This window comes from Trachymyrmex cornetzi, unplaced genomic scaffold (genome assembly GCF_001594075.2).
Source record: "Trachymyrmex cornetzi isolate Tcor2-1 unplaced genomic scaffold, Tcor1.1 scaffold8, whole genome shotgun sequence".
Classification (NCBI taxonomy): domain Eukaryota; kingdom Metazoa; phylum Arthropoda; class Insecta; order Hymenoptera; family Formicidae; genus Trachymyrmex; species Trachymyrmex cornetzi.
Window position 1 is genome coordinate 480643 of NW_017300135.1, and position 23844 is coordinate 504486.

Here is a 23844-nt window from a genome sequence, read left to right on the forward strand (position 1 = left end):
ATGCTTCCTCTTATCTATGAATTCTTTAAAGAATTCAAATTTAATATTTCTTTAGAAAATAGTTTAAACACAACACTCTCTCTCTCTCTCTCTCTCTCTCTCTCTCTGTTAATTATAAATAATTGATAATATTGTAATTTTCACAAAAAAACTAAAAAAGAAATAACAAATCCTTCTTGATGTAATTTCAATTCACTTGAATAACTGAAATGAATTCGTTCTTTAAAATCCTTAAAGTTCTTTAAGAATGGAAGCATTTGACTTACAGCGTAACTGCAAGCAAGTTTATAAAAAAGTATTCTTTGATATTTGACGTGCATACGAAGTATATCGATTGCAACATTAATCGAACATGTACGTGAAGATTCGAAGGCTCTTCGATAGGAAGCTATCAGCGTTAAAGCGTTATTGCGAGGGGCGCCAGGCAACGGTTAGTCAAGCGTGGGGATCGTTTGCAGTATCGATAAACAGTTAACAGAAGCGAGAGGCGATTTACAAATAGCTCATATTGATTTGTGTCCGTGCACCATCGTGTACGCGGGTATAGCGAGAGTGCATCGACGAGGTAATTAATAAAAGTGTATCCACGAGGTAATTAACAGAAGCGGGCGGGGTAGAAACATGATACTTTTATTACGGCAAAATTCAAAATTACATAACAATTTAATTTACATATTTTAATGGTAAAGAAATTGGTGTTTTTTTTTTATTGTTTGAGAGCCAGGAATTAACGATATTTGAGAAAAGGAAACATTGCCTTAATTGCGCTTTTAGCAACAGGCTATTCAATTATCGTTAAACCTCTACGCGGTAATTAATGCATAACACTGTGCACGTTTTGTTTGGACTTTTTATGAACGTATGATGAAACTTTAGCTCGATAAATCCAGCACTTGGATCGAACGTGTGCGCGAAGTGCTCTTTCGAAGTAAAACCTTCGTGCCATTAACATCGGGCCCCCTGTCACGGACGATCCGCTTTGCATACTACGAGAGCTAGCTACCCCGAATTTCACGATGGTGAAGGGTGAGACTCGAGGGTCACATCGCGTGACTTCTACTGTGATCGCGACCATTCAATTTACCATCCGGAGATGATCGATCGGCGCAGAATTGCCTATTCGGATGCAAAAGTAGTCCTAAGCCCGGCATAGAAATTGCAGGATTTAAAATCAAAATTAGAAAGAACGAGAAGAGTTTCATGCATATATTACCACAAAATTACCTATTTGTATTAAATATACGACATTGTTCCCTGGAACCGTGGCGGTTATATCGTGAGATAACAGACGTTGCTGTATAATAGAGAAAAAAATCTTGAAATAGAAAAAATAAACGATATAACATACTATAGGATCGTATACGGTCTTAATAATGTTGCAAAATAATTAATTCTTATTGCGAAAAATATTGCCTCGGCTGGGAGTCAAACCCAGATCTCTTGCATTCCGTGCGAGCGTCCTAAGCCTTTAGACTACCGAGATAATATTTTTCGCAATAAGAATTAATTATTTACAGATTTTAATATGTCATCCAACATTATTAAGATTGTTGCGAATAAGCATCAAAAATTTGTTAAATTGCTAGTCAATTTAACTCGTGATATTACTGGGATAATTTAGTAGAGTCAGCGTTTCAAGAAAAATCATTTCGGCGTGCGTTTCTAGGAACTACATACGTAGTATATAAATTCACATAAGAATCATACAAGCATTAAAATCCAGCTAGACTGTTTAAGGCTTTGATTTCTATAGTTTGAGAAAAAATAAAGTTTAACTTTACTTTTCAAAATAATAATTTTCTATTATTACTGTAAACTTTTTGTAGAAACAAATAATACTCTTTATATAATTTAATAAAAATAAAACAAAACGCAGCGAAATAACACAATGCCTCGTGTACTATTATATAATTTTTACAGTTTCATTAAATTTCAAACTCATTTTTGTATACTCAATTTTTCATGTAAAAGTTTCTCCGTGATCAGCCTTCGCCATGCACCCGTAACTCGCGTTACCTAGAATTTCAGCCAGAAGCAATGACGGACGGAAAAACAAGATGCTCTCGCGGGACGCTTCATCGACAGAAATGTAATTAACCGCTTAGAACTATGCGCTTAAACAAACCAATCGGGATCGACAAACAATTTCGCCTAAATGAAACTAACTTGTTTGGATGGACCACGAGTGGAAGAGTCGCGGAAGATGAGCGCATATTCTCGCGAGCGGACGGCGGCGCATTCGCGGATTTCTCACCGGTGAAAGAAAGCAGAAGAACGGAAAAGCGAAGAAGTAAGGAGAAAGCAGAAGAGCAGCAAAAGGAAAAGCTCCACTAATTCCTCAGTAACCACTAACGACGAAGGAGCGGCTAGAACGAGGTTGGGCAACCTCTCGTGATGCCTGGTGCTTTTTATCTACCGTGTAATCGACTCTACTCTCAATCTACTTCTCGTTTTGTACACGATGCCGGACTCTACAAGTTTAGAAACGTTGCTTTCCGGCGAGCCTCACAGCCGGAAAGAAATCCTGCTAATTCAATCGATAATTGTCTGAGACCCGCACACTCGGACGCGTTAAACCGTGCTAATTCCTTAAGGTGAACGTTACGGAAGCTCATTTTTCCAAGCGTGACGTTTGTCCGACAAAGTACTTGGCAGTTTCCGACGGAAAGCACAAAGTTGGATTGCCACTCAAATATTGCAAAATACTTCCTTCCACATACAACACTTTTGTCAAGAGATATTTCCTTGAGTATTGAAGCAGAACGATCTCATAAAAATACGGTTTGTAATATCCCGATCTGTATATTGCCAGAAAAACGTGATAAGGATTGGCAGGTTTATATCGACCATCGCGACATAAGCATTCGGGGATCACGGATGCCAGGTAGAATCGCTTTAAATCGGTTCAGCGGAGCAGAGATATGAAATTCTCGAGACAGTTGGAATCAATGGAAACGACTTCACAAGGTTATTTTCCAGACCGTCTTCTCCCTATGGAAGATTATATTTTTAAATCTCCTGCTTCCAGAAGAATAATCGTGTGAGAGAAATTCTACGGGACAGCATAAAAAATTTTCTCTCGACAAAGATAACAAAAATGTTCCATAAGTGTATTAAAATACAATAATACATATAATTCGTGTGATCCACTTATTTCGTTTGCTAAATTTGTGAGAAATGAGAATTTCTAAATGACATTTCCCATCAATTTCTCGTTAATCCAATCGCAAGAAGTCGGATTGCATCTTGTTAATGAAGAAGAGATTGATTCTCACTAATTTCTCCGCGAGGCTAAAAATAAATTTTTGTGATTTAAATTATTCAAATGACCATCGAGGCACATAATTATTTCGAACCGACCTTGACGTTTGACTTTCAACCGTGATAGACGCAAAAGCTTCATCCTTGAGAATATCCGTTTTCCTTTCCTATGTGGGACATAAGAAAAAAAGAAAAAAAAGGTCAACCGCTTCGTACATCACCTATCAAAATTACGAGACAAAAACAGACGAGTCTCTTACAACCGAGAGCATAAATTCTTGTCATGCAACAGATTCTCTCTAAATTTCCCGTTAAACTTTTCGTTTCAACCTACATTACTTCTCTTCTTCTTTCTTTCACACTCGTATGTCGATGCTTTCAACGAACATCGATCTCTCGAAATTCCCCTGGAAAAGCGCGTCATACGTCGAGGAACAAACATATCGACGCTGGGAAACGGGCTAAAAGGTCAGAGGTTACAGACAATGCTGCGAAATGAAAAAGAGAGAGAGAAAGTGTGTGGTCGCCACACAGGAGCGACGTGAGTTATTGCGGGATCGGGACCCAAAAATAATTCACGTAGCTGAGAAACAGTTGTAAAAAGAATTAAAACAGCAAAAATATTTCTCGCTTGTAAATAATGGCGATTCGGCGGACGTTTCCACATATACTGATTTATCGAGTCAGAGTACCTGTCATTAGAATTGAGTTGTGGGACATTTTGTGTGCAACGTGCGTGGCTTTTTAAAGATCGGTGCGGCACTATAGATATTGACGACCCTTCATGCCAACCCTGGGTACACGGAATGGTTGAGAACTTTCCAACCTGATTGTGAGAGAGAGAGAGAGAGAGAGAGAGAGAGGAAGAGAATCAAAGGACTCACCTCTTCTCGCCGACCGAACGTGCGCCGAACGGGGATGAATTTATCGGCGCTACGGAAAAGACGAATGGCCGGGTGTGCACGCTGAATGAAACAAGAACGACACCTCGGCTGATAGGCATCGAGCGCACCCAAAGTTTTGCCCTCGAAAAGTTTCGACCTTTATGCCTCGACCCAGCCGCATAACGACCGCGCAGCAGCCGGTATAGTCGGAGGCAGCAGGAAAAAAAATTGTAAGCGCCCTCGAGGGTGTCGGCGGTGGTGGCCCCGGTCTCCCCGATCGCATTACCATGGTGAATTCGCATATCGATGCGCATACGAATAGGAATTTCCGCGGAGAATACCTGCTGTGCCGCTCCTCCTCGCTCGACTAATGCACGACCGCCACGACCACGCACGATGGAAAACGCACATTGCAGCGTCCTGAAATATACAGGGCGAGATACCTATAAACTACACGCTACCCTAGGTTTTCAATTGCTCCGTTCGTGCTTTTATGGCCGACCGACCAACCGACTGGACGATTCCACATCGCATCGCACGTACATATATCTACCATCCGGCGACTTTCTCGTGTGTGAAAATGTATTTTTCCTCCCTGATCTCGCTTCACGTACGTATAAAGCGTTATACAATCGTAAATGTAACAACGAATGCTCGATAAAAGCATATTGTTGGATAATTCCACTTCGTTGCTAAATGAAAATATCGCTTTCGTTCTGGATTTATTTTCCATATATTAATTAAGATGAGAAAATTCGAAAAACCGGGAGGTTAAATCTCCATGAAGTATGATAAATAATCACTTTAATTTATAACTGACAAGAGCGTAATTAAGTGTAACAATTCGGTCGTTACTTCAATTTTTATTCGGTAAAAAAGATTAAGTAGTCGACTGTCAGCTACATAAGCTTATAAAATTATTGTTGCAATAATTTATTACATTTTGAAAATCATGACACCTTCTACCATTCAACCTGAGATAGCATATTTTCCCCAGTATGTTCAATATGTTCGCAACGCCGCGCCGCGTCCGCATAGTTGACACGGTTCGCCGCGTTCCTCAGCGCGACCAACGAACGTTGCGATGTCGCGAAAGGCGACGGTTTTCAATTCCATCCTGCCCGCTCTTATGACTGACAGGTATTTACCGGATAACCGGCTGCTGCCTACAGGATATAGCGTCAGGTGGAATCGCAAAAGCAACCGCCGCAAAACTATATCGACCGCTGTGGATGCATCCTCGAGAGAAGGCATCTCTACCCTCTCATTCTTTCCCTCTCGCCCTCTCTCTTCCTTTCTCCTTTCTCTTTCTCGAACATGACCGGTAGAAAGAGCCGAGAATAAAGCACCATGAATGTGTATCCACGCAAAAGTTGGTCCAAATAGCGGAATTAAAAGGCCCCGTGGGCTTGCGAATTTCCAGCTGTTTCGACCGTTCCCGCTTGTTTGAAACTCGCAGATTTCGCTCGCTCGCTCGCGCATCGACTTCTAAATAACGGCCGCAAACGTAACATTCTATCGCACGTGTAACGTAATACCCGAATGTCACGCCGATTTCATGAAATCTGTTGTTGACACCGCATCGCGTGCGCATCCCATCGGCGGATTTTCTACGCGGTACAGTATTGTTAACAAAGCGCCTGAAAAAAAAAAAAGAAATATATGTATATAAAAGTTCCCCGCACGCGAAGCAATAATTTTTTAACAGAGAGAAAGAGAACTTTTTTTTATCAGTCTGATTCGTGTTACAGAGAATGGCAGTATTTGCGGTAAAGCCAATACTGATCTCTTTGTTTCGCGAAAATTTCTCGTTGTGCCTGAATGAATAACAATATGATAATATTTTCATCAAAATTACATGCATTTCAGTGAATTGCAAGAAAGTCGTTGGACAAGCTATCGATCAAAAAATCGATCAAAATAAATCGACAGATTGCAAATGGGAATCTAATCTCTTTGAAAATTCTGAGACACAAAAAATCGAGTTCTTCATTAGATATAGTTTTATTAATTATTAAAAATGGTAATATTTAACTTCCATCAATTCTGTGTTGATTTACAATTTTAAGTCCTTTCTTGACTTTATATTAATATAAGCGGTCATAATATAATAATTGTCTAACCATTTGCAAGCTACTATATAGTCTATTGTACCATATTTCATTCTGTTAACATGTAGTCTTTTTATAGAGCCTTGGACACAATAAAAAAATTAAATTAAATTAAATTAAATTAAATTAAATTAAATTAAATTAAATTAAATTATATGAAATAAACAATAAAGTCTCGACCTGAAGATCATCGTACGAGGCATTGCGCCTTCATTCGATCTCGCGTCGATTTTCTCTCAGTTGCAGTATATTATTTCCATGGAGCAGCGCCGGTGCAGGCGAGGTATCGTGTGATTCTCGACGGAAAAGCCAGTACGAGCGGATTAAACGAGAAGCTTGGAGAGAAACTCTTCGTGCGCGCTCGTCCCCTGGATCTCTGTCCATGGAAAATGCATTCCGACTGCATTATTCCCTACGCGCGAGGAGCCGTCTAAACTCCTCGTTTGTTTCTTTCGGAGCGAGCGGATAGAAGTTTGAAGCCGCGTTCGGCAGCCGAAGGGAAATAATACTTATGAAAGTAGTTTGAGAACTCGTACTCTTCTTATTTGCAGATAGGTGTGTGGCAAGACCCATTCTATGCAAGACAACGAGGCAGATAGTCAACTTATCCATATAATGCTAGCAAGCTCACGCCCCATAAATACTCACTTCTCTCATTTCTAATTCTTTCATCAATTATTTTTATCAGCCCATGGACGACAATTTGCGTTTCATTCATTGTGTGTTATTAATTGGATGCGGTGAAAGATTATATCATGTGAGAACACAATCAATACGAACTAGAAATTAAATACCTCTAACGGTTGAAGCTGGATCTTGAATGCTTAGAATAATTCAATGATATACATATGTACATGCATATATATTTGTAGTCATTCAAACTGCGCGCCGAATTGATTTTCCGGACTTATAAACGCAATTAAACTACTGTAATAATAACACAAATTAACTTAAATTGGTAAGCACTTTTTAATAATTCGATGTTCAATCAGGCATCATATTAGAAAGATGTTAATGTGCTGAAAAGCCATTATAGGCATTTAATTTCTAGTTCGTTATCGATTGTGCTCTCACATGTACGGTCTAAAATAAGATTCTTATTGATTATATTATGTATATTGTAAGATTGTATCTCGCCTATTAAGAAGCAATAGATCTATATCTAAAAACGAAGTGTGAGAAGAGAAAATAAACGGAAACGGTCGACGTATGCCGAATTTACGGCGGCCAAAAAGCGTCGCCGCGGGAAAGTAATTTGCGAGAACAAATTTCGGTAAGGCAGTAAAGCGGCCGAATGCCGAGTGAAAAAAATAAAAAGAGAGAAAGAAGAAAAAAGGAACGGTGGAAAATCTCCGATGCCGTATCGCGGCGCGCTCACGGGCATCCATTTTAAGTTTCGGCCCGGTACACCGCAATCTTCATGGAAAACTTCCGCGTGGTGGAGACGAAAGAAACGTAAACGAGTGAGCGAGTACGCCGACCAAACTCTCTCTGCAAACAGAATAAAGTTTCGGTCTCCGGCGACTACGGCGCGGAAAGCGGCGGCGCGGTGTAGGGTGCTGTGCTGTGCTGTGCTGCAGCTGAGATTGCCGGTTACAGGAAAACGGGTCCGAAAGAAATATAAAATACTGTCCTCACTCTTTCTTTCTTTCTCTCTTTCTCTTTCTCTGCTTGCAGTCTACTACCACCGCCATTTCATTTTGCTCGTAGAAGCACGAACCGTCGCGTCGGTTCAATATACTAGCGGATCGGTCCCACTGGTCCGCATGTTAGATCTTTCATAAATTTCGCGCGTCCTAAAGCCGTCGATAAAATGGCGCGTAAAAGATTTTTCGTGTAATTGCTCTCGTCTCTTTCCGTCATATCCTTTCCCCGTTGGAATTTTAGACGAAGAGTAACTCTATCCGGATTATTCAATTTTATGATTCTATTATCTCTACTTTATTAATAATTATGCATAATTCATTCATAACTTTCGTATAAAACATTTTTCGCGTGCAGTAATAAATGACGATAATTACATAAAAATATTTCAGAGTATATTTTACTGTGTAATTTGGTGATATTTTGATAAATAAACGAAATAAATGAGAATTCGTTCGATTGCACGATGATCGTATAACGAATTTACAAATTGGACGGCGAATACTCTCGTAGGGATGTAAATATGGCGTGCACCCCCTGCACTCCCGTTAGTCCTGGGATAGAATCGGTAAGGCTTAATTCCATTCACGCGTTACGATGTGGTATACCAGACCACCGCAAGCCATCCGATTGGCTTGTGAGCGCATTACCGCACGCGGCATACCGCATCATCGGTTCGCGCGGATAAAACCGGACGTTCGCACTGGAAACTAAAACGTATGTAGTATGCATACGTTGTGGAACAATCGCATCAGATTGAAATAAATAACAGATTATTTTCAAGCAGTAAGACATAAGTAACAATCGCGAAAAAATAAAATACCAGCGGCAACGAAAATCGTTTGGCCAATATAAAAAAATTTCATTTTATATAATTTTTACATATTGAAAATAAAAATTTGTCCCAATAATGTTTCCAATATTTCTTTTTTGTTTAATAAATTGATCTTGCAGAAAAACAATTTTTTAATAGTTTGCAGCTAATACGAATTCGCGCATATTCGTTTGGACTGTTTTGGCGATTTTTTTATCTGTCAACGAGAAATCCAAGGAGAAAAATTCAAATAATTTCAATTTTCCGCGAGCTGAAAATTTCAAAGCCGTCGCCGAAACTACCGCTGCTGCCGGATATACAATGCGACATCAATTAATAAGAACAATCGTTCGAAATCCGATACATACGAATAGGATATTCAGGCAGAAACGAGATGTGAAATGGATTACCACGCTCCGTATCTCGACGACAAGAGGAGATCACGAGTTACAAGGGTGAAGCCGATTAAGAGATTTTTTAGAATCTATTTGCTGGGCTCACAACACTAGAGAAGGGGTTCCCTATAGAGGGGCCGGGATACCGCACTTGAGCACGTTTCGGGATACTACTAAAGAATACATTCGTCGACATTTTCTCCTACCCATCTACGTACATTTTTATTTTTTGCACAACCCTTTGTATCCTCTTCTCGACTACAATCGTACTTGCGCGAGCCATACTTGACAAAGAATGCCCTCGTAACGCTCTTATCTTATTAACTTTTTATATCCGTACTTTCCGTACTTAAATTTCCTCTTCTGCAAATTAACGTAAATCGACAATTCTTTTGATAAAAGCTCTTACTTGGTTATTTTAGGCTTGCAACAAACATATCGTCGTCTGTTATTCGTCAATTAGTAATACGTAATTAAGAAATCATTATACGATACTCAATATCGACAGAAACGATAGCAAGAGAGATCATTTTTATCTGCAAAAATCAAACACGAGAAAAATTCAAATTATCAAAAAGGAATTAACGAAGAGGTATACGAGAACGTAAAATATGAGTTCCTCTGTATTGTCGGAATTCGCCTGGAGATTTTTACATTCTCATGATATAATCAGAAATACACTTCGAGACAAAAGAGTAACTCGCGACCTCTTTTAGTTCGGAAACGGTGTTTAGAAAAATATTCCAAAACCTTTCATTGAAATTCCTGCCGAGGGGTTGGCTTGCGCTCAGCGCAATCGGGATGGCATACCAGCTATAACCGATATGGCGTTTCATGCAAAATTAAATGACATGGCATTCCTCAGGGCTGGTTCGATGTTTTTGTCCTCTGCCACCACTGCCATAGAAAATTTGACAATTTTAAAACTGTGTCCGATTTTGCCCGCTGGAAAATCCAGCCGCCAATGCGATAGGCCGAGCAATCGATTTTGGCTCACTCGCGCGAAATGGAAGCACGACTACCGCGTGTCGAACAGATGCATTCAACGAAATACATTCGGCTGATGAAGGTCGGTTGTACCACTTCGATTTATTTTACTCGCGTAGACATTTGGTTTTAAACGGAACGCACTGTATAACAATGGATGCAAACGGATACACTCACTGAAATGCGTAAAGAATATTTAAGAGTTGTTGCGGAAAGAGAGGAAATATATGTATACAAACATGACAACGTAAAATTCAATATCAAACTGTATATTAAAATACAGAACGAAAATTTAATATCCTGTATGCACTTGTCAATTTCCATTTTACTTGAAAGCAAATATTTGAATACGTTCTACCGTAAGTTAATATTCTCTCGTAGGTTAATATACTATAAATCAAGTCATGCGACAAGAGAAGGAAGATTACTTGAAAATGACGCTTAATTAGCGAACGGTTGACTAATGTGCGAGTATAATATATCAGATATTTCATTCACTCTCGGATAACAAGCACATTATCGCAACGCGCAATTAAATTCTACTATGTAAACTAATTGTTGGATCCGCAAATGAAATGCATTCTGCGCGAACGTAATGGATGTGGACGGAACTTGCGTCCCTTTTTGCATAATAGCTCTTAATTTCGCAATTAATTCGTAGGCATGGCGATTGATAATTTAGTATCGTGTGTAACAATTGTTTATCATATTGCATTACGCGGAAATAATTTTGCAAATTAAATCACACTGCAACCATATCGTCATGTCGATATGCATAATAATAATCATCAATATTATTACGATGGCATACGCATCATGTAAATTTCCTTTAATAAATTGTTAATATGCGAAAAGGTTATATCATTTCAATTCCGCAATATTTAAAATTCAAATTTCTTTACTTCAAAAGAAACTATAATACATGAGAAGTATCTGAAAATACTTTAAATCTTTGTCTATAAAAAACAAATTCGGGCTTTATTGAACTGTGCTAATCGTTCGCGTTCCAGTTTATATGATCCGCTCTTTTAAATCATGGCGCGAGCAGAGAGAGAACTATATTCGCGGTATGCACCTCGACCAAGAGTATGCAAGTACGCACATACATATATGTATATGCGGCGGTTGTAGAGACCTTTATACACGCATATGTACTCGCGATCTCCTCTTCCACGCCTCGTTAGCTCTGGGAACAAAAGGCTGATTACCCCGGCCATGTATTGCGGTGTAACAATGTGTGTACACTTGACGAGCGCATCTCTCGCCATTCCACTCTTCGGCCGCGGTTCGATCCGCCGAATCTGAGGCAGTGTGTCAAATTCCCGGCCAACCAGAAACATTCGCGTTTCATTCTGTGCCAAATGCAACAATCTCGCGCGTCCTGACATAACTATACGATACATTATAAAACGTTGATATAGTTCGATATCGGAAATCGATCGAGCAGCTGATCGAGCGACAGTCGTGTTGACACCTCATCTATTTCTCTCGCAATTAAGCGGAGAATTATTATCGAAAATTCCTTTAAGCGATGGATCAATTTATAATATTTGATATTTTGAAGAGACAAGAGAAAAAAAGAAGAATGGAAGGAGAGAGAGAGAGAGAGAGAGAGAAGGAGAATTGCATTTTCAAAATAATCGAAGCTTCGTAACGCGTTCTGCACCTGGTGACTTAATTTGTTTCGATATTATGTAATACATTCCGATAACTTACAGATGCATCTGCGACGCGATGCGCCGGACCTAGATTACAGAGGAGGTGAATACATAGGAGAAGCTAATGGATACTCAGGAGGTCCGATGACCTGAATGATTCAGTATGCTTGAGGCCAAGGTGGATACACTTGCGCCAACGTAACATAATGCATTATAGTATGCAGTTGCTAATTTTCCAATAAAAGTCATTATTATATTCCTATTATTTTCACTGGCATCCTAGTGTCTAGATCGCGCAAAAAAAGTGCGCGTATTACCAGATTTTTCTTTATTTAAATGCAATTTAATTAATTGACTCTATTTATATCGCTATAAAAGCATACTCATTATGACTAAAGTCATAATTTTCGGAACTAATTACTACAGATACAAAATTGTGGGAAATATTAATTTATGGAACCTAACACCTAAAACCGGCTTCAAAGTGCCGAATGATACAAAGTGTATTGATAGGCGGTTACAACGACAAGTCTTGGTCCAAAGCTACGAGCGATGATAAGACGACAGGATGCTTGATGGATAACTGTAACATATACATGGGGAAGTTTGGATTTGACTATCGGCTTGTTTAAACAGGTGCGTGCTTAGCACGTCACTCCTCGACACACCTGGTATTTGCGAAGTCATTAGTTTGAAGAACGGCCGGTGACATCGCGATATGTCGCAGCATGCATGAAACGCTCCTGAGTTAACGCGCGACGCAACAATAATCGTTACGTTGCCATTGTTGTTGTTATCAGTCAGATTACATTACATCGTGAAAACATGCAGGGTATAAATAATTACGGAATTACATGTCTGTGTGTGGACATAAAGTTTACAATAAAATGCGCTTACACAACGTAATATTGTACGCTTCATTGGTCTATTTCAATTTAGGTCAAATGAAATTCCTGCACGAATTACGCTGAACAAACGCAGCGTTAATAAATGGAAAACGGTATTCATCGCTGGATGAACGAGAATAAGCAATCAAAGCGTGCCATTATGCGCGGCGCTATCTTCTCTTACTTTTTTTTTTCGCGACCGTGTCGTTTCGATCGTAAGCGTATGAAATTATCCGTCAAATTAAATTGACCGATCCCGTACATTTCACTCTCAAATTCACATTGCGATATTCATATAGTATTTTTCTATAGCGTGATATTAATGCAACGCTATACAAACATGAAATCCAATATTAGATATCATGCAATTTCGATATAAATACTTGATATTTTTCTCTACTTCAAATGATGAATTAAATAATATTGTGGGATTTCATGTTATAGGTCTTTCGTGTATAATAATTACATTGATAATAATTACATTATACAAACATAATTATGCAATAATCTTTTTTAAAAATTATTATTACATTTTCGGACGTTATTAATTTTTTTATACTGTAACCTTATCATATTTCGAGAAATACAATACTACCTTTAAAAAATCCCATATATTTCTTTTATGAAAAGCTGTATGTCTGGTATTTTTCATTTCTCTTTCAAAATTTGCCCTCTTACGCTCTTCCCTTTTAACGATGCAACTGATAGAATGTTGCACACCACACCACACGACACATCGCGACATAAACCGACATCGATATCGCAATGGAGCGAAGCCGAAAGAGTGTTAATTCCCGACTCAAAGCCTGTGCGGCACGGATGGTGCGGTGGTGCGCGTGAAAAACAACAAACTGCAACGGGACGACGCGTTGTACGAATGCGAAATACGCGAGAGCGAAGAGGGGCCTGTATTGGCGAATTACCTGCGGTCGAGGCCAGCAGATTGTATGTTCAATAAGCGGTCGCCAATTCTCAGCGGTATATATCCGGCTGTCGATTGAACGTCGACATCACTCTCTGCCAATCACCATTTGTAACGGACGACGGAAAACGCCAGCGAACGGTCAATCTGCTCGATGCAGGCTTTCCGCTTGCGTTGTACAGGGATGATTATAGCACGATTGAATTTAGGTACCGTGACTAATTAACTCTGACGCGAAAAAAAAACTATTTTTTTTTCCCTGAAAGTTTAACGCATCTTTCGCAAACATATTTCCTTCATTAAATTATGACGAGACGCTTTTTAATGAGATTGCAAAAGTTTCGTTTTCATATAAAATAAACCGAGGAAAAATAAACCGAAATCAGTTATTTCGAAAATTCAAATAAGATACATATACGGGCAACGTTGAATAAAATTAAATTTTTGTCCCAGTAAAATTGCGTGCAATTTCCAGAAGACCATCAAAATTATATCAATAAATTTAATTAACTCATACGAAAGACGGAGATGAAAACTTTTAAATTCTCTAATAATACTGATATTTTATCTCTTGTAAAATATGGTTTTTAGCGGATGCTATTTAACCATGGAATATTATTTATGTACATAAAGAATTAATTTCATTAAGTTCAACAAAGAAATAGCAAAATTTTCATTTAGCATAAATTTTATAAAACAAATTATGACTAATATATATAAATACGTGTACGCGCGCGTTATTGATACGCATAAATGTGCATGGAGAATTCCATTCGAGTAATACTGCGAAGTAAGAGCAAAATTTAATTTCACGTCGTACACAAATTATAACCAACATATAAATATATGCAGATATGTCATTAGTGCACGTAAATATGCATGGGTAAGAATTCATTTGGTTAATTCGACGAAGTAGAAGCGAAATTTGATTTCCTGTCGATATGAAATTTATTAACGTACATTATGTGCTTCGATAAACATGCATCGTATAAGCGTGTAATTGTTGATGCGTGTTGTTTTATTTATTCAGTTATGATCACGCTTGCACTCAGTTTATTCGATCGAATATAAACCTCGGAAAAAGAGTTTTGGAAAGAAAAAGAAAATAAGAATATAACTTTTGGTCAGACATTGTGAAAAGAAAAGTCATTAAAGAGCGATCGAGTAATTCTTTCACCTGTGTGAGCTTGAAAATTGGAAATTCTACCGTGTTACAATCAAAAGAACTATTTCGACACTTTATTGTGTTAAGTATTGATTTGTATTGCACCGACTAACAAATCGCAACACAAACGTTTTTCAATTAACCTGCGCAATAGTAAATCTCCCGAGCACTTTTATTTATAATGAAAATACATAACGAAAAGCTAATTTCGCTAACTGCACGTAACTTTATATAATAATGAAATTCAATTTTTTATTTGAATATAATATAAAACCATAACGTAGAATTTTGTAAAATTTTGTAAAATTTGAAAAGGATTATACACACATACACACACCCACGCGAACAATCAATTTGAAGCGGATATCTGATAATAAAAAATTGATTTTTCATATAGAGTAAATAATATAAGATTCCTATACAAAGAATATATTGTATATTATGATATATTAAAATAAGTCCTTGATTATCAATATATGCAAGGATACGTTATATATAATATTCGTTCATTATAATTTTTAACAGCGGACTTTGAACTTGCACAACTCGAGTTTACGCGTTTACACGCGATGTTTCGTTGAACGTTGAAAATGCTCCGGTCGTAAAGTGAGCCGAAACAATGCCGTTGAGCATCATAATCCCATCCTTAATTAATTCGTCAGGTCATGCCCTGCATTCCCTAATGTATCATTGGTCCATCCCCATCACATAGACAGAAATATAGTTTGCATTTACATTTACATCGCGCTGTATTTCATCCGAATTTTTGGTTATAAACCTTACTGTCAAGAATTGCAGGAATCACAAGATTGCAAGCACAACACGCGCGACATGCAAATTCACCTTTCCATATTTCCGTACACGATACTTTCTAGTTTCCCTTTGTTAGAGATCGGGTAATGTGGAAAGATATAGCGGTTTTTTCCAAATTTTGTTTTTCGTGCTCGCTAGTTTTGACTAACACTACTCCACGATGCAATCTATAACGCGAACCAAGTAAAACGATCATAAATCCCTGTCGCTAAGAATAATTCTCATTGTATGCGCCTAGTCTATTCATTTACTTGTGCCGAGTACATGCGCATAAAACGATCGTATAAAACAATGTTATTTGAGATAGCCAGAAACGTCAATACAGTATATACAGATAAACCATAGAGAACTTCCATTAAATATACACACACGGAATATACAAACCGAACATACCGCAAATACATACTCCGACCGAAAGCAACTGCAATGGCCAGTGTCCAGTTCATTCCGCGAAAATTGAACGAATATGCGAGCGACGTATGTTTACCGTATATTACACGCGGCTGATACCACGACTTTCCGTCCGATGCACCTCCGTTTCGCTTAATAGTTTATCTTTTATCTACTAGCGTAATTAACACTCTTGAAGCCGAAAAGCAGATAAAACAGAAGGGAATAAGTAAGAAAATAAAGAATATAGTGATGCAGGAAGAATAAGAAAAAACAATGAAATGAAGAAAGAGGAATGTATAACAAATGAAAGAAAATAATAAAAGAAAAATTAGTGAGTTTTTTTGTTGTCTGCATATGTTTACAAATAATATTTATAAATAAATATGTTTTTGCAAACAACTAAAATTATTATCTTTAACATAGTTCAGTGAAGTATAAGGCAAAATAATCGAGGTCGACCTTGTCTAAAATAAACATTAAAGACGTTAATCTCTTTTGTAGTAAAAGCTTTTTTTAGACGTGTCACTATCCTGTTTTTATCAGGATGTTCTGCGCTGTAGTTTCGATCGAACTCTAAATAATATATATACATCAAAAGCGCGGATTATCTAACTACAAACATTCAACGCATACTTTCGGGCAGTAATCGAAAGAAAAACAAAAACGAATGAAAAAAAGAAGAAATTCTAAAGAAGTAAACGAGATAATCAAAGATGCCGAAACGTAAACGAGCGGTATGCCAAGAGAACAAACTGGAAAAGAAGGAATTTGCAAAAAAGAATTCCGCGGGGAAATGAAAGAAGTCGCGAGGAAATACCGGAAGACCAAGGGCTGTATAGGAGATAGACTAAGACTAAAGAGAGGAATGGGTCCGATGTATGAGGAAAAAGGGTGGGAAAAAGATAAAGTAATGATTCAAGCGAACAAGAAGGACAAAGACCGAGGGGGAAGATTAAGATCGCAGGTTTGAGGGTTGCACAAGGAGAAAAGTACGTTCCCTTTCTTCTTTCTTCTACTCCTTCATTCCTTCTTAGTATGTCCTTTCGGAGAATTCCGCGAAAAGTACAAGGGGTTCGTTCCCCCATTCAGAAAACTCGATTTTTTTTACTCTCAATCAGATAGAACAAAAGAGCGAATGACTGTGCAGCGATCTTGTATCGAACTTGTATTCGGCTTCCCTCTCGTCAGAACTTTAATGAATCCTCTAGGGAAGTGATTACGATAATGCGTCCAGTTGATATTTTTTTCATGGAAGGGAGAAGATTAGCGGAGATAAGATGTTCGACGTTTCTTATGAATCGTGTGCAATTTCTTTAATATCCAACTATGTTTAAGTTTGATTAATATAAATATAATGGTAAAATTAATTTAGAATTAATTAGTAATCCGCATCTTGCGTGCAAAGAGATTCAATACTTTATATCTTTCTCTCTCGATTTTCTCTGACTTTCTTACTTCTGCTTTCTTTTAAATACTTTTTTTAATACGTGAAAATATAACAATCACCTCCCTGCAACAACGTTTATGTTATCATTAAATAGGATTTTCGCAACATTTTCGCGATATTTTTTCATGCATCGATATAATTTATCAACGATTTTATACGCTTTTTACTTCACATTTGCAATCTGACATTTTTGCAATCACGAATTCCCTTTATTATTTCCTGCTAGCCGCAGTCTCTCTTTTGCAGAGAGTGACCCGGAAGGGATTCCTTCCTGCTCGATAAGCTCAATTTTTTTTCTACCGAACGCGACGGAAGGACAAACGATCGTAAACCCTCTTCGTCGAACTCGCTTATTCGCTGGTTCATCTCTTCCCGTTAGCCTCTCTCTTTCTCTTTCTCTCTCTTTATCTATCGATCGATATTACGATCGAGCTTTTCTCTCAGAGCGTCTACCTCCACCTCGGTAGATTCCCACAGGAGAATTGGGTCGTTTCGGGTGAGGCAAAGGCGGCTCGTTATCCCGAAAGTCTTCCGAAGCTACGTAACGGGTAGTTCCTTCACTCGACGGAAACCTTGGTAGCGCTTCCTGTCAGTAATATTTAACAATTTCTACCTATCACCGGGATTTTATAGAGACTCCAACTCTTCGTGTCGCGATAATTCTACCTCTTTACGATTTCATCGAGCATCCGACTTTATCGCAGTCTTACGCGCCGAGAAAACTTTGATGCTATTGTAGCTACGGAATCTTCGAATGAAGAAGAAAGTATAAAATTACGATCTACTTTGAATTTGTGGCTATTGTATTTACATAATTATAAGTTTCTGCATTCTCTATTTTACGTTTCTGCTTTACAAATAAGACACAAATAAAACACATAGTAACAATAAACCATACACAAAAAGGAATAAAGTTGTATGTAAAAATTAAAAGAGTTCATTTTTTTAATTTTTACATAATCGCGAATTTTACTATTATATAATACTTTCCTTTACGAACTTTTCTTCATTTATTTTTGTAATATAATTTTCAATTGGCTTCTTTAGTTGCGTTACATTTAGGAAAAGGAAAATTTAAAATACGATATTTTTACATATTATAAAAATTTCTATACGCTTCGTGATCCTACGACGTTTACTAGCATGTGATTCACGCAGGTATTATATCAGATATCTTTTTTTAACAAGTAACGCGAGATCTCACATAGATCCAGGGATACGACCGTTAGTCGTTACTATACATCTAACGCGCGTTATACCGTGAAACGAAAATCCTTATCTCCACGATAGCCCTGCTTTTTAGTGACGACCATGAATGGTGAACACACATGTGGAAAACATAAAGAGGATTCCATATTTACACGATTTTGCGGATGCAGTAGCCAGGGATAAAGGTTGCACAAAGGATAAAAAAAGCTGCCTTCATTTCATTAATGCCTGTCGCGTCATTCTCTCAGACTAAGCTAAACACGATATTAAGAGGAACACAAATGTGAGGACAAAAACACGAATGCACGTGTTGAAAAGGCAACTAAAAGCTTTATAATCACAGCAAAAATCTGGATTGTTCCTTCTTTTGTAAGTCCTTAAAAAAATATTAATATATCACATCCTACTCGAGTCGTTAAAGTATCAACGTGTGTTTTTAATTTTTATATTTCGAAAATACATAATCTGTGAATTTCCAATCTCATAACATACATACAATGATTTATTCATATAAGGTTAGAATAATTAAAATATCGAATTGCATGTTTGATTATATGTGTATCATCATCTAAATCTATTCTAAGGCTATTCTTCGCCCTCGTCCTGATTGAAGTAAAATGTAATATTCACGAAACACGTTAACATTCTAATAAAAATGAATCTAGAATAATCCGTTTCTTTATTATTTAAATCTATTTAAATAATAGTAAACCAATATTCTGTCGAAATTATCTAAAGTATAATTATTAAATCAAAGTGGAAAGAATTAAAATCTAAATAAAGTTAAAATGGAAAACAAGCTTGTGACAATTTTAATATTTCGAAACTTCGTATTATCACACGTACATTTCTTGCTGCATAGTTATTGGTCTGGACACGACTGTTTTGCAACGCATGGATTCGTAGAACGATAATAGAGATCATCATCCTATCATCAGAGTATCCTCGGAAAGAGACTGATACACAATCTTTCTTAAACGCTGCATTACAGTTATGGTGAGTATGCAGCATGCAGCAAACAGACGAGTATCTCGGGCGGGAAATCATTTGGCAAATAGCCTCTAAGGGCGCTTTCAACAGTAACAGAGGTGCTTTTGAGACGAGTAATGTATAGCCGGTATGTATACAAATGGTCAAGCATTATCTATTCTCTCTTTGTTTACGGTAAGAGACAGAGATTATCCACGTGTCAAGAATAAGATAGAAATACATATCATAGCTAGTGTCTTATCAAAATTACTATTTAAAATTCTACATTTATTATAGTTCTATAAGAAATTAAAACGCAAATTTTAGGCAGTGATGTTTTTTATAAAAAATCGAAGCTATTTTTCTTGAAAATTATCAAAGTATTATACGTACAATTATCTCACAAAGATATAAAACATTAACTTGTATACGTTAAAATACGATAATTTTCATCAAACACGTGAATTGCAAACTCGATTGCGAATGAATCCAAGTGCTTGATTTCGAGTCGGTTGTGAACGAGTCGTCGGCGCCACGTATTTCATCTCATTACTCAATTCGTAATTGTCGACGCAAACGGACGATATTCATCGCAAGGATCAAAGGATGCCCGATAGCGCCGAGCGGCGAAGCGAGACGTCGACAAACAGAATACGTAACTGTTGATTTTCGCGAGAGAAGAGCGAATGATGAATATTAGTCTCTCCCTTACCCTCTCGTCTCTTAGTTTATGAAATAAGTGGAGTCGAATGCGAGTTGCAACGCTACGTACGAATAAGTACATCAAAGGATAATTGGCCAGGCAGCCAGGTTTATGCGGCTACGAATTTCATAGAGAGAGAGATTGAGACAGATAGATATACATATAATATATATATATATAGAGAGAGAGGGGGGGGGGGGAGGAGAGAGGAAGGTCCATAATTTTTCCCTAAATGACATTTTCCCCTTTTTCCGTGTATCCCATCAAAAAATAAAAACTGTCCGTCAAAGGAAACATAATTTAATATCATCGCGTTCTAATGGACCGTTTATGCACATGCTTAAAGTCATTATAGCTATGGCTTTAATAACTTGTTTCAAATCTTGCTTTCTAGAAACTCTAACGAAATTTTCTACCATACATTTGTCACTCACTAAATGACCATATATCAACCGACTAGAGCTAAAAAGAAGTAATTTTATTTCTAATGATATTTGTTTGTTCTATACAATTCCCGCGTTTCCTTTCCGTTCTTTAATCTGAGAAACTGTGCTCATTTACACTAACTCCATCCTAGTCAGATTTGATAAAAATTTAATGGCTGTGTGTGCGCGCGCGCAAGAGAGACAAAGAGAGGGGAGAAAAGGGGGGAGAGAGAGAGAGAGAGAGAGAGAGAGAGAGAGAGAGAGAGAGAGAGAATCGTTATTAGTAAGGCTGTGTTCTAATATATTTATCATCAGTGCTGAAAATTTATGATGAACGTAACCTATAAATTTTTAGTATTAACAGTGAAACTGGTAGGAATGTAGCTTAAATAGTAAAGTAAATAGTAGAAGCGCATCTCGTAAAAGTGATTTGAGAAAATGCATACAATTAGCGCGTCGCTGAAAGTCCGTGTAATTTCGTGAAAAAAGTGAGACAATTACGAGCACTAAACCAGAATTTCGAAAAAAGCTTTTAGGGTGGCTTTTTAAACGCGATGCCGAGTGCACCGCGTCATCCTGGTACAAGTGTTCTCGCAATTATACGACCTGAAGTTATGATACGAGACGTAACGCATTTTATTTGAGCGAATAATGGGAGTGAGAGTAATCGGTCCTCTTTTAATTGGCCGTCGAGCGAGGTCGACGAAGGAGTCGGAAAATTTCTTTCTCCTGAGACGAGAAAGAAAGACGGCGAACGAGCAGTCGTTTTCCCTTCGCCAAAGTGGCCGTCGTTCCCGCGATCGTTAAGCTCTGGCCAGCTTAAAGTCTCCCATGAGGATAAGGCGATATCACGGCGCAGATACCGTACGTACCGTATGTCGCTCTTTTATTTTTCGCGGCTACTGTTTACGTAACTCGTACCGAAAGCAGAACAAATCGCTTGCGTTTTCACAAATAGCAAATCCGACAAATCGCGACGCGCCATCTCGTTTAAAAGATATAGGGAGTTCATACGCTCCTTCCTGACATATATCATTTCCAAGTTACAAATATATATAATAAATTTTAAGTATGTGTGAATGTTAAGCAGCTCCGTAGACGCTCAATATTATTGTGGTGTGTACAATTATTTTGTATAATATTAATAATGCTCCGTTTAAACAATTCAAAACAAACAGTTTAGAGGTTCAATATAGCTTTCAGAAAATTAAAATTGTGTAACATCTCAGTAATATAGATTATATAGAGGAATTGTATTACACATTGCAGAGCAACATTTTACTTTGCTTAATAATTTACTGAATTTTATGTATAATAAAGTATTGTATTATACTAATATAATATATAATGCATATATGTAATAAAGTTGTGGAAAATATTATAATTTCTATCTATTAAAATAATAATGGCGTATTAAAAATTTAATTCAATATTACTTTATAACAGATACAGTATTTAATAGAAAAATTTATGGAGAAATAGATCTTTACGACACAGTCAAGAATACAGTTTTAAAATCAAGATCGCCGAGAGAGTTACGCAAGAGATAGACGTACGAAGAAATGAGAAGATTGTTGTTGTTGCCGAATCTAGAAAACGGGTTACTCACCTCTTCAGCGTTAATTTCGTCGCTGCCCCACCGATGCGAAGGAGCGAAATCGGATGCCAGAGACATGACGATGTTCATGGAAAACGGAGAGTCGGACTACCGTGGTACTTCTCTTTCTCTCTCTCTCTCTCTCTCTCTCTCTCTCTCTCTCTCTCTCTCTTGCCTCTTCATCTTTGACTCTTACGAAGATTAGGTCAAACTATAAATACAAGGCGCCAATCTGACCGAGCCGAACTGAAGTAACCTGACGCGAAACCACATCGTTCTCTAATTGCCTTTGCATAACCGCGCGAGACCATCTTCATGAATGAATCGAAACGAGCGCAACAATATTTTCGTTCGCCTCAAGTTCGAATATTTATTCATAACAGCTACGCACTCTCAATAAAAAAAAGATAAAGGGAAATGTTTCCGGTAAAAATTCGCAAAAAAATATCTGATTGCTCTTAAACATGCGCCGATCAAATACAAAAATTATTATTAATATTTTCTTAATTTCATCCAACACAGTATTATCTCGTATTAAAAAAAACTCCACAAAAATATTTTTCTGTTAAATTAGTACCTATACTTTCTCTATTAAGGAGGTTGTAAGGGCACAAAACACATATATTAATATTTTCGCTTTAAACAAACTACATACATTTGAAAGTTGTGTTCATAACATTCTCTGATTTTGTCAAAGCGACACATTTTTACAAGTTATTTATTTTATTTGTTATTAGTTTTATTAGTTATAAACAAAAATTGTTAAAATAATAAGGAAAATCTAAATGTTTTTATATAAATATATTAAGTACTAAACATGACTTATGCAAAGTTTCATTGAGATTCACCATTAGTTTATAACAAATAACAAATTTTATTTATTTACTGAACAATTAATGTCTGCATCTCAAGATAACTTTACAAAAATATTGTTGAATTCCTAGAGTATTTATATAAAAAAAATGAGATTTTTATCATTATTTTATAATACGTTTTCATATATTTACATTAGAGTACAAATTAAAAAAAATATATTACTACTTATTTAAATAACTTTTGATCCAGATGGTCAATTGTTTCTATTTTTTATGTATTATTATTAAATGAAATTTAGAATAGTCTGTAATTTTTTCAAGTAGTTCTTAACATATTGCATTTGCCTCTCTTATAACCTCCTTAAATATACTAATTCTAATTATAAATTTAGCACTGTTATAAATTTTAGGGTAAAAATGAGAACTCTCATTTAGAATTCTTATATTATCTACATAAATACTCGAAATCCTTTGGCGCTAAATTTTGCAGGAAATTCACATGTAGCTTCATTACCAACGTCTTCGAAATATCACTGCATTTCTGAAATCATGCGATAAAGAATTCGTCAAGTTTTAAACTTTATTTTCACATATGCATATATTACAAAAAATATGCAGTATTATCCACATTTTCCCAACTTGATATCTTCAGCAAAAAAGTGACTCAAACCAGACTATCGTTATTAGTGAAGTTAGTCAATCGATTCTAATTTCTCATTAACTTTAATATTATTTAAATAAAAAC